Source organism: Rhipicephalus sanguineus, chromosome 11, assembly GCF_013339695.2.
Source record: "Rhipicephalus sanguineus isolate Rsan-2018 chromosome 11, BIME_Rsan_1.4, whole genome shotgun sequence".
Classification (NCBI taxonomy): domain Eukaryota; kingdom Metazoa; phylum Arthropoda; class Arachnida; order Ixodida; family Ixodidae; genus Rhipicephalus; species Rhipicephalus sanguineus.
Window position 1 is genome coordinate 19,573,387 of NC_051186.1, and position 11,630 is coordinate 19,585,016.

General features: G+C 43.4%; 1 long non-coding RNA gene across 1 annotated transcript; it reads left to right on the forward strand.

Moving 5' to 3' along the window:
* The first annotated feature begins 443 nt into the window (after positions 1-443).
* Positions 444-9,201, forward strand: LOC119374691 (uncharacterized). Its single transcript, XR_007414374.1, has 4 exons — positions 444-507; positions 1,125-1,190; positions 1,247-1,303; positions 2,262-9,201. It is a non-coding gene; the product is annotated as an uncharacterized LOC119374691 (long non-coding RNA).
* The last annotated feature ends 2,429 nt before the right edge of the window (positions 9,202-11,630 follow it).

Genomic DNA, 11,630 nt, shown 5'->3' on the forward strand with positions numbered 1-11,630 from the left:
GGAAGCATATTGCGCATTTCTTCACTGAAATGCACACACGAATTTCTGGCTGTTTACCGTGGTGGGAAAAGGAATTAAGATAAGTAATAGCGAGCGTGAGTTTTCAAGGCCGTGACATACGCCAAAATAATTTTTTCATGCTTCTCTAGAGAAAAGAGGTTACGTGAAAAAAATAGCAGTCGCTGTTGTTCGCATGCCAAACATGCTCGTGCACTGTGGAATCCATTTCACGTCTGTTTTCATACTGTTCCAGGGATGACTGCACTTTCGTTATGTTAGGTGACATAACTAAGGGAATCAGTCGTGCAGTGTCCCAATTCTCCTCTGGGTCTCTTGTTCCCACAGTAAAAAAGGTTAATCGGCATGTGCCAAATATGGGACACCATGCAGTAGAGGGTTGATCAAATTATAAATGATGTGGCCTATTTTGTTTTCTTTTTGTAGTGTACAGGGCTCCTCCTGTTTTGAACCAGCTGGCGCAACTGGACTCCCCCAGCGGTGGTGTGGGTGAGTTCCACAAAATCTAAGTGAATGGATCCTAGCTCACGCGTGATGAGTGCCCAATAGTTAAAGTCAGCAAGGTTATTTTCAAGAGCACTTTCAGGCTATCTAGGCGCCATAAAGATTTGGTGCTTTACTTAAATTAAGCATTGGTGCCTGGCGTCGTAGAAGCCAGTTGAAGGCACAAACTTGTAGTTGCTTGGTGTTTGTTGGTGAATCTTGTTAAAAACCGTTCTAAAATTTCCAGTGATATAAAATTTGCATGGGCAGCACTGATCTCTGCGGCTAGCTGTACCTGTTCCAAATGCTCGGAGTTTCATGAGTGTATCTAGCGAGAGCAGTTACAAGACATACATGGGCAGCTCTGCCTCTTGCGGCTGGCTGTACATGCCTGGCCTCACCCATCTCGAAGACAAATAATGTGTGGTCATTATTATTCAAAGTGGTTATGTCGAAATACTCAAAGCTGGTAGGCTTCTGCATATTCATAATATGTAAATTTGTGACTATCTTCTATTGCTTCTCAACAACGCTGGCTATGATATGTACTTTCACAATAATACTGAAGTCTTGTTCAGCTTTCTTAATCTGTCTATTGTCACCTTACATTTACTTGCCTGCAGAAGTCAGTGAAGTGCCATCCGCCCTGGAAGAGCCAGATAGTAATCCAGAGGATGCTTTGACTTTCGGTGGGTATAATTTTTCTGCAAGCACTACTTCGAAACTTGATATTGCTACTGTGCAGGTGGTGATGGTGCTGACAGCTGCCCTGCCGTGGACACCGAGGACACTGCTATCGAAGGTTTGTTCAAGAATTATATACTAACTACACATTAGTGTACTAACTACACAATTATATACTAACTACACGTTAATCAAGTTTGAAACTAACAGTTGGCAGAAGTAGCTTTGCGAATGCCGTGTCCGTAGATGAAAACTATGAAAAGACGAAATCGTTCAGCAACTTGCATGCTGCATTGCTCTCACATTTCGAAAACAGTGACAGTATGTGTTTTTTTTTTTGTTCATAAAATGTTTCCTCCCTTTAATAGTAAATCATCAACGTTTGTGATGTGCATATTGTCAACATGGGTTGTGTAACCCACAGAAGGGCCAATGCCATGTACCGTGAGTGTCAAAAGTTTATACGGACCACCAGTCACAACAAAAACCTGAATATTCCCGCTACTTCGGTAGGCGGACTTGAGTTTAGATTTCCTGCTTGTGTTTAAAAACGTGCTAACACATGTGCTGTCCTGTCGACCAAATACTGTCATAAATTGTCGAGAAATTTAAACTTTTCTCGGACTTAGTGGTCTTTTAAACTTTCGGCGCTCACAGTACCTTCCATTTCTCAACTACAGTGCTGGAGGCATTAAAACTTGGAAGATAACTTCTAAGCACTGACTGCATTGTTGCTGAAGTTTTGTTACCATACGAACTGTGTGAACCTAAGCTGATGCTGATACTGCGTGCTCCTAAGTTGATGCTAATAATGAATGACCACATTGTCTAAAAATTTCTGTTGAGTGAAATTTCCCATCGAGACACCATGCACAAAATATGCACAGAAAAAATGTCACAAAGTCTGTAGCACAGTATGAGGTGCTAAGGTACGACTATCTGCATTAAAAAATGACTGCTACTGCCTTGAGAAGTAGCGTTCCTCAGGACCTAAATAATGGTCTGTGTCTGTCTGATATTTGGCATGTTGCACTACACATCACACTGCTAAATTGTAAACTTGTGCATTTTTACAGTGCCCCCTGAGGATGTACTTGAGGCGTTCGCTTCAATTGTGTGCCAGCAGGCGGGCACACTTCGAGATGCCTGTATTCAGGTGAATCCTCAACCACAAATTGGGCGGCTGAAGCCACTGCTGTCATACAGGCTTGTTGACGAGGAAAACAAAATTCGGACTCTCACAGGCATAGGATGTCTACAGCTTATGCACAATATAATTGCTGAATTTACTGCCCTGCGAAGTGTTTGTGCACCGAGAGGCTTTGCCTTAAGTGATGAAGATGTTGTGTTAATGGTTTTTGTCAAGCTTTATCATAACATTAATTTCAGTTTTCTGGCGATTCTGTTCTCTGTGCATCGAACAACGGCAGCCAGTATTGTGAAGAGTGCCATTTGCATGCTTGCACGTGTACTCGCAGAAGGTGTTTTTTTTCCGTCAAAAGAGTCTGTTCTTGAGAACCTGACTGTTATTTTAAACGGTATAGAAATACACGTGTTGTGCTCGACTGCACAGAGATTGGAATTGAAAGACCACGGGATCTGGCATCCCGCTTGCTGACGTACAGCCACTACAAGAAAACATACACTGTCAAGGTCCTGATTGGTTGTGCACCAAGTGGGATGATAACAGTGGTAGGCGCTGGGTATGGGGGAAGAGCATCTGATTCCCAACTCACTGCCCGCTCTGATGTTTTGGACCTGTGCATGCCTTATGTTGACCATGTGATGGTTGATAAAGGATTTTTGATTGAAAAGCTTTGTGAAAATGCAAGGGTAACGATGGATCGACCCCCATTTCTGAAGAAACGGCAGCAGATGGAGGAGCACGAGTCCCTTCGTAACCAGGCTATTGCCAGGGCACGAGTCCATGTGGAAAGGGTTATCCAACGTTTAAAATTGTATAAAGTCTTGCAGCAGAAATTTCCCCTGCAACTTCTGCCTGTCTTTGACAAAGTGGTGTTGCTACTAGCTGGTGTGGTGAACCTGTCAAGGCCTATCTTGGCCGAAGACAAGTTCTTACCAAATTCTTAATTCTGAGGCCTCTGAAATTATTGAGTTTAAAGACTTCATCCCTGCAGATTCAGAAAATGTTATCACTCCTTGATTCACAAGTGGTTCTTTTTTATTTTTTTTTGCACTAGTGCACTGCGTATGTTTTGCACAGTGATGTTTTATGTGGGCAGCGGCAGAGCATCTAACTGTATATGTACAGTATTCATGAGTTCAGACAAGACATCAAATTTTCTGGTATTGGGTGCAAAGAGTTACGGAGTCGCGCTCTACTGGGTGCACCTCGCGTGCTTGGTAGGATAACACCGACGAGCTCTCCATATGTTTCACTGTCAGCGCTCTAAGTAAACACCATGCGGATGCTCTCCCGTTTATGTCTGTGAATACTTTCGAAATGGGGGAAGTTTGCACAGTAGAAGCATAGTCCCTCAATACTTTTTCTGGTCACGAAACTGCCGCCTCAGTTTAATATAGAGCCAGCGCCGGCCGCTAGGAGTGCTACAGTACAGGCCATCTCGCCGAGCGGCCGCCGCAGGCGACGCTTGCTTTTTTTTTTTTTTTTTTCTCGGGTTCATCGCTGCCGAAAGTCCCACTCCTTCTACAGATTACTTAAATTCTATTTTCTTCTATGAATTATACTAACTAAACTTGAACTTCTCATAATGTTTTCTTACTGAAGACAAGACGCATAAAAGGTTAACAATCTCAGTCAGCTGGCGGCTAAGTGTGCCAGCAGACGACGTGCACGGACTTTTTCCTGCTGTGAAGTCTCTCTTTAGATTGCACGCAAATCGTTCCAGCAGTGGTGACGGGCTCTAATTTTACGCAACAAGAAGCTTTCCTGAAAGTGAGCTTGCACTTGAGCGTAGTATCTGTTTGGAACAGGCACATTGACAGATTGTAGCCATCAATGAAACGCTTACTTGACCAAGCTTTCGTGCACATCATTCCAAGTGTGCGACAAAGTTTCCTCACGTGATTGTTGTTGTCAATATTCCCTATGAAAACCTCGCGAATTAATATGCCCCCCCCCCCCCTCCCTGTCTCAGCACTTCGCTCGGTGACAAGGATCAGCGCGTGAATGCGCTCAGTAGCTACCATGTTTTTTTGGTGAACCAAGAAGCATAATAGGATTGTAATCACGGGATTTTTTAAGGAAATGAAGTCGTGCAAATGCTTGAGAAACAACATCCAATTTTCGCCTTCGCTCAGCAACGGGGTAGTGTAAAGTGCTCCAGCAATGTTAAAGGAGTATTGATACAGCAGTCTCGTATCTTTTTTTTTTTTTTGCTGTAAGTTACTAATGGCCCATTTATCACGGCTGGAAGTCTACTTTGCTCAGAAAATGAAATTACTTCTGTGGCATGGCATTTTCGTAAGCAGCACAGCGCTGCATTAGCAAATTTAAGGAGATGTAAAATTTTCAAAAACTGTTGCTGTCAGCACGCAAGATGCATATGCAGAGACTCCAACTAAGTGATTATGCAAATAATTTGCAGTCTGTAAATACTGACACACAGACAGTGCAGAAAAGGTTACAGAACAAAAATATTTTATTGCTCCAACATGAAAGCTAGTTTTTGTCTGTGCTTGAGTTTTGTTGGTACTGATAGGCGGTGATTTTAATGCAATATTCAAGAAACAACAAATTATGTATGTATACTACAGGTTACTGAGAATTCCAACAATAAAAAACTACGCAAGTACAGATCCTAGCTGGTAAGGGCGACAAGTGCCGACTGCTTCGGACAAGCAGACTTTTGGCTTCCGCTAGCGGGGCAGGTTGTTCGCACGCGCTTATTCTTTTCTCTAGTAAAGAAATGCAGGCAAGTCCTAAGAAGAAGAAAAAAAACAATGACCTCAGCAGTGATGCGGCGGTCGAACAGCGGCGCTCTGTGGTCGTGGCATCGGCTTGGTTAAATAGCCTGGCAGGCCGTCGAAAACACGATGAATGGCGTTAGGCCTGAGGCGTGGCTTGTCCCCCGGTAACAATACGGCGTCACCGTTTATCAAGAAATTGTCTGTACGGATGATATTCGACGAGTCAAAGTGCCTCGCGCACACACACACACGCTTCGAATTGAAGCTGAAGGTCCGTCTCTTGTCGCGGTATGGCTCGCTTCCAGTTCTTGAACAGCTCGCGAACACTTGGCATGCAAAACAGCAATACCTTTTCGCTGTTGCCCTTGTAGCCGGAACGGCACCCCGGTACACAGCACCTGGACGGCATCGTGCCGTTTCAAGTGAACAATACTAGAAACCGGCTCTCATCTGAAAAGCAGACACACACGAAGCACACGTCCAAACTTTCCACTCGAGCCAGCCGCAAGTGCGGTCTCTCCGGTATCAAACCGAAGAAGCGTGGCCTATGAGCTGCAGTGGCGCCGCGGCGTGGCGTCTTTGTGCGACATATGAAGCTCCCCCATAGCGTGACAGCGAAGTTTCGTGACCAGAAAAGTATTGAGAGACTATGGTAGAAGTAATAACCTTGGATAAAAAGAAAGCACAATTCTTTACCGGTGCTTTCTGTTTTCAGAAAATGTACAGTGACTGCTCATTGTGCGCTCACCGTGCATTCACCTATATCCCTAAACAAGCTTCTTGCATGAAAGGCAGGCAATTCGTGAAGGCTAACTACATGGCATAAACTCTTACATTGGTCTGTCTGTATAAATACATAATGCTTACCAGAATGTGCCCTCAATTAAGTGATCACGCAACCGCAGCATAGATGAGCATTCCTTACTACACACGAAGAGCAGTTGTTGCATGGACGTTACCGAAGCTTCTAGAAAATTATATCTTGCGCATTTTAAAAAAATTGACACCTATGGCAACTTCAGCTAGATTCTCTTTTTTCCATCTATGTTCTTGGACGTTTCATTATCATTATTACTCAAGTGGTGTTGCAATTTCCATGAATTTTTTCAAGCTATTACATTTGTTGGTTGGGGCTCAGGCAAACATGAGTATATGCTGTGTCTTCTTTGCTAACATGACTCCTGCCACTCCCTTTGTATTCCAGTGACCCTGCCAATAATGTCAAAACGTACACATACCAAAGGTTAAAGGAGCACTGACATCAAATTTACACGTCAAGATTTTTGCATGCGTGAGCAGTTATCGACCCCCTAGTAGCGATACCCAAAAATGCAACTGAGAGATGAATAACCATCTTTTTTATTGATTTATATCACCGGTATCTAGCACGATTCAAAAGGGCCGGCAAGCCCGCTATTTCTCAGCGCTGGCAGCACTTCCTCGCGGTGACCTCCAGACTGCGCCAAGCTGACCGCTTGTCCGCAGAAAGGAATGACGACAGGCTCAGCTGATCAGCTAACATTTCGTCTGCGCACACATTCAGTCATGCCTTGTCATCAGCGTTTCCGTCAGAACTGTCAGCTAGTTTTGAAGACGACATTCTGGAACTTTGAATCGCCACGATTCGCGATATCGCGAATCATTTTCGCTTTGACCCTTTACAAAAACAGCAATTCAAAAATGGTCGCCGTTACAAGCAGAGGAGGTGCCTGGGGACGCACGCTTGGGCAATGCTCGCTGGTGCGTCTCAGTTAGCTATAGTAGAGAATTTTAGAGTGCACGGCATTCCGGTTTACGCAAAGGGATCTATGCAATATACCAGCGGAGAAATAGAATGCGTTAGGTTCTTCTTTGCGCCGCTAGACGGCCCCACCTATACAGCCTCTCACGCTTACAGTTGCAGTAACCCGGTAAGCGCAGAGAAGTTTGCGTGTTACTTGTTAACAATGGTATTCATCAATACGCTGCTCCACTTTGATAGCTTGTGGTCGTGTTGGCGCGTACCATACGTGTAATGAAACGACTCACTATTTCCACTTTCTCTGCGCGTCCAACAACACAACTGCAGCTCACAACGATTCCCCAACATGCTGACTGACAAGCACATGTCAAATCATACTCTTGTCTTTAGCCTGTCTTTCCTTGGTGGTTTGCGTCTGGTAATTTCATGAAATCAATTTAAGCGTTGCGGCAAAGAACGTGAGTGAGAGCGTTTGCAGGCATCGGCGCAAGTAGGCACTACGATAAAAACACCCAGGTCGTCGATGTCATCGCTACGAGCGCATCGTCACTCGGTGGTATGCACGTTATGTACCACCCTGAACATGTCGCAAAGTGTCGATGTTGCAGGGTGCTGAAAGCCCTTTTGAGCTTTCGTATGCCCTTTGCCCTCGAAATAAAATAACTTCCAGGTGACGGACGTCATTCAAAGTTGGTCAGATATACTTATGCATACCGAAGAATCGAATGAAGGACACATCTCGAGATTGAAATTTTGTGTCAGTGCCCCTTTAAGACTAGGTTTTACGACTGCTGTTAGAAGCAGTTTATGAAGCGAAATGCAAAGATGAACAGCTACTACATAATATTCAGTGGACTAGTCCTCCAAACATAAGGATTTGCATGAGCTAGGACTCTCGGTGAAAGAGAGAAGTCATCGCAGCTAGTAGCTGCAAAGCAGGGTATAAAAAGGGTTTAGAGAGTGCAAAGAGTCGCTGGACGACAATGCACTCATAGTTGTTTGCATGAACCACATGCAACTGACAACAAATGACAGTTGGTGCTAGTATTTCGCGACCTGCTGTCCTCCGTGACGTCAGACTTGTGTTGACACATCACTGTGAAGCCACCCCCTCGATACAGAAACCAGAAGTGCTTTTGAAAATCGCATTATTAACAATATATTCAATGCATTCTGAAGCACTATGACACTGCTTCTAGGTTTCTCGACATTCATGTTTTTATTTAGAGCAACAAGATGAAAATATTTAAATTTCATGTCGATACTCCTTGAAGTTTTGGTTTGCAGTATTTTTGTAAGTTCTGCAGCAATTTTCGTGGCAAAACAGTGTTTATATTGCTAAAAGCATAGCAACTTTGCTGCTAGAACACATACGGCTTCGTAGGAAAAGTTAGGATGAGCCAAATTTAATTTGGGGGGACGATATGGAGGTGAGCAGAGACGTTTGTTTTTGTTGCTGTCCCCTTCTTTCCGTTGAAAGGTCTCCTTGGAGAGTGCTCACAAGGATCTTGGCAGCCAATACAAACTCATGATGCTGGTGGCAGTTGGTTGTTTACACGGAATCCAAAGGCGGCGCAAGCGTGCAGTGGCACAACACGTATACGCATTATAAAATTGATCTAAGAAATGCTCTAGGCTATATTATCCATTGATATCTCCTAGATGATGCGTGTGTATCCTCTCAAATCTATCCCACAGGTTATCTCGTCTTCGAAATTTTGTGTCAGTGCTCCTTTAAATACACATCTGGGTAAGAATGCTGAACTCTGAGCTATTCAACATGCATATTACATCAAGGACACTTCCGTTTTGTGGAATTGAATTCTTGTGCAAGTGTGTCGGGGCAAAGGAAGGGGGGGTGAGAATCAAGAGACTTGGCAAGAATTTTTCGATTGTGAAAAATAACAAAAACCTATCTTGGAGCCTCTGGCTTTTAATGACAGAACACTGTTTACGTTTACATACTCATATGCTTGTCTTACTTGAAAAGAGAACAGAATTTTCATTTTATTGTGTACCCTGTTTATCAGAAAAAGCAGCTGTCATAGTGCCAGAGCAGATTCCCTACGCCTTGTTTTCTTTCTCTACTTGCACTCACATGTACGATTCAGGTGCTACATTAATTTTCATTTGTGTATATCTTGTTGTTACGAGTTCACTTATAACTTGCTTACTGTGATTTTTTTTTCGCTCTATTTCCTTGTGCAGAGTTTGTAAAAGTGTATTGAGTGTTTGCTTTAATAAAGCCTTATGTTTGCTAATTTTGACTTGTTACTGTTAATGAAGATTCCTCAGACCCTTGTCCACAACTTGTGCCTCTGCCTGCTGCATTTTTGTATTATTTTTGAAGAAATTGATGCCTAATAAATGAAAGTTTCGTAAATAATTCACCAGAATTCCAGTTTTTTTAAATATAGCAAATTAATGCAAATGGTTTCACCTATTGCTCATCGGTCTGCACATCTGAAAGTGGTTCTTGTAGCTGTGGGAATATAAGGGAGATATCCAGAGCAGGTGTATTATCATGATTATTTGATACTGTTAGCACAACTTGGGGAGACAGGATAGCAGTGTACAGGAAAATAAACAAGACTCGATGCAAAAGCCTCAACACAATACCGTACAAATAACAAAGGACATTATGTGCTAGAGGAGCAAACAATGTCTGTGTTGAATGCATATATGTACAGCTGTTTGCATGATTTTTGTACAAAGGCCATTGTCAGTTATCTATGAAGTGGCGAGAAATAATTATTTGAAAAATGTGTAGATGAGGGGATAAAGAAAGCTTGCATATTTCCTATGAGGTAGTTCAGTTGCACATAACACACTAGCACTGATATTGCATGAAGGGAATCGATCTATCCATCCATTAGGGTGCGCGAAGAGCATCAAAGAGGTATTCTGCATAAATTGACTTGACTGCATTGCAGCACTCTTCAAACCTAGCCTCGTCAAAAGGCACTTTTAAGAGCCGCCATACATCCAGCGACTCGTACACAAAAAAGTCGCATGTGGGAATGCCTACTACTCCCATTTGCACTTGAATCTGGGTCATGTAGTGTGGCTTTGGGTTATCTTTGCTAAATGAATTAGTTACCTTAACTGGGCACTTTATCTCAAGCAATGTTTGTCTGCCTGGGCAGCACTGACACTTGAATGTAACGATGCCATCAGGAGAGCACCCAATCAAAGGAAACCGCTTCCAGATGATAAGCCCGGTCTCGTACACCTCTACTTGGTGGCCATCTGCTGCCATTATGGCCCTGTACATTTCCCTCGCCTCTGCCTCTTTTTCTCGGCCCTTTTGCATGGCTGCACTCTGAAACGTTGACTGTCTCATAACGGCTTTGTAGAGCCCACCGATGTTGTGAGGTCGGGGCTCAGTTTTTAGTTTCTGTGCTTTTGTTTTGAACGAGTGCACCAATGTACTGGTTGCCATTCCTTTACGGTAGTTAAACCATTCTTCGCTTTCTGCTTGCTTAGCTGTACGCCTCCTAATCTCGTCAATCGCGTTTTCATCAAAACACTCGCATGCCTCTTGCACAAAAGCTTCAAAGTTCAACTGCTGAGTCTTTCTGATAAGGTCAAGCATTGCTGGGAGTCTCTGGGGCATTTCTGCTATTGCTGGGGTCCTCTCGGGCGTTTCTGATATTGCTAGGGGTCTCTGGGGCATTTCTGCTATTGCTGGGGGCCTCTCTGGCGTTTCTGATATTGCTAGGGGTCTCTGGGGCGTTTCTGCAGGCACTTTGCTCGAACTTTCCTTGTAGGAAGTGCCAGGCTGTGTCGATGCATCGGGCCCTGGAAAACATTAAAAATTTATTTGCACAGTTTATCAGGTAGACATAGACAGTGGTCAAAAATTGCATTGAATTAGTGGTAGGTACTATTAGTGGGTCTTGTTATGCAGCAAGGAAATGGTTATGTGGAAATCAGGTAGAAAATGGAGCATGCTAAAAAGGTGCATTGCACCACAGCCAACTTTAGATTTATTTTCTCTGATGCGGTAGCTACCTCGTTTGCAATCGGTTTTAATTTCTACACCAAAAGATTACACATTTCGTCAGAGTGCAATAATGTTTGACAGAGTAGTACAGTTTTCTTACTGCTCTCTGCAACAATTTTGAAGTGCACTTGAATTTCATTGCAGCATTTTAAATGCGACGCACTTTTTAGCGAACTGAAAGTAGTTTGACCGTTTCTGTCTGTCTAGCTGGCTACGTCTCGGTGCTGTTGTGGTCACCTCCTTAACTTGGTACATACCAGAATCGGTATAGGAGGACACGAGTACATGATGAACATGATTGCTCGGTCATTACTTGAATAACATGACTTTCCTTTTGCCTACGTCATGAAATCATTTCCACCAGTCACTTGTGGCACATACTTGTATACAGTGGCCTGTGGTATTTGGGTGTGCACCACTGGTGATTCACAGTCTATATCGACCTAGAATTTGGAAATCTTAACGCAACAGCACGAAAGAACCTGCATCACAAAAATATGTTGTCTGCACCGGTGGTGTTGTTGATGGGTGAACTATCCTGAAGGAAGCAAAGAATAATTAATGTTCGAGTCAGTATGAAACGCAGGCGTTTTGCATGGAGGTTAAATATTCTACCATAAAGCCACACCAGTGCTTCAAAATGCTTCCTAAAGATACTCTGTACAAGCGTCATAGCAGGACAACACTGAGTGTGGCTGCAATGTTGGCTATTCGCTGTTATTACAATGTAATAAATGTTACATAGCGACACCTATAACTCCGCAAGCTATTGTTTAGCATTACATGCATAAGCCTTAGACAGTTACT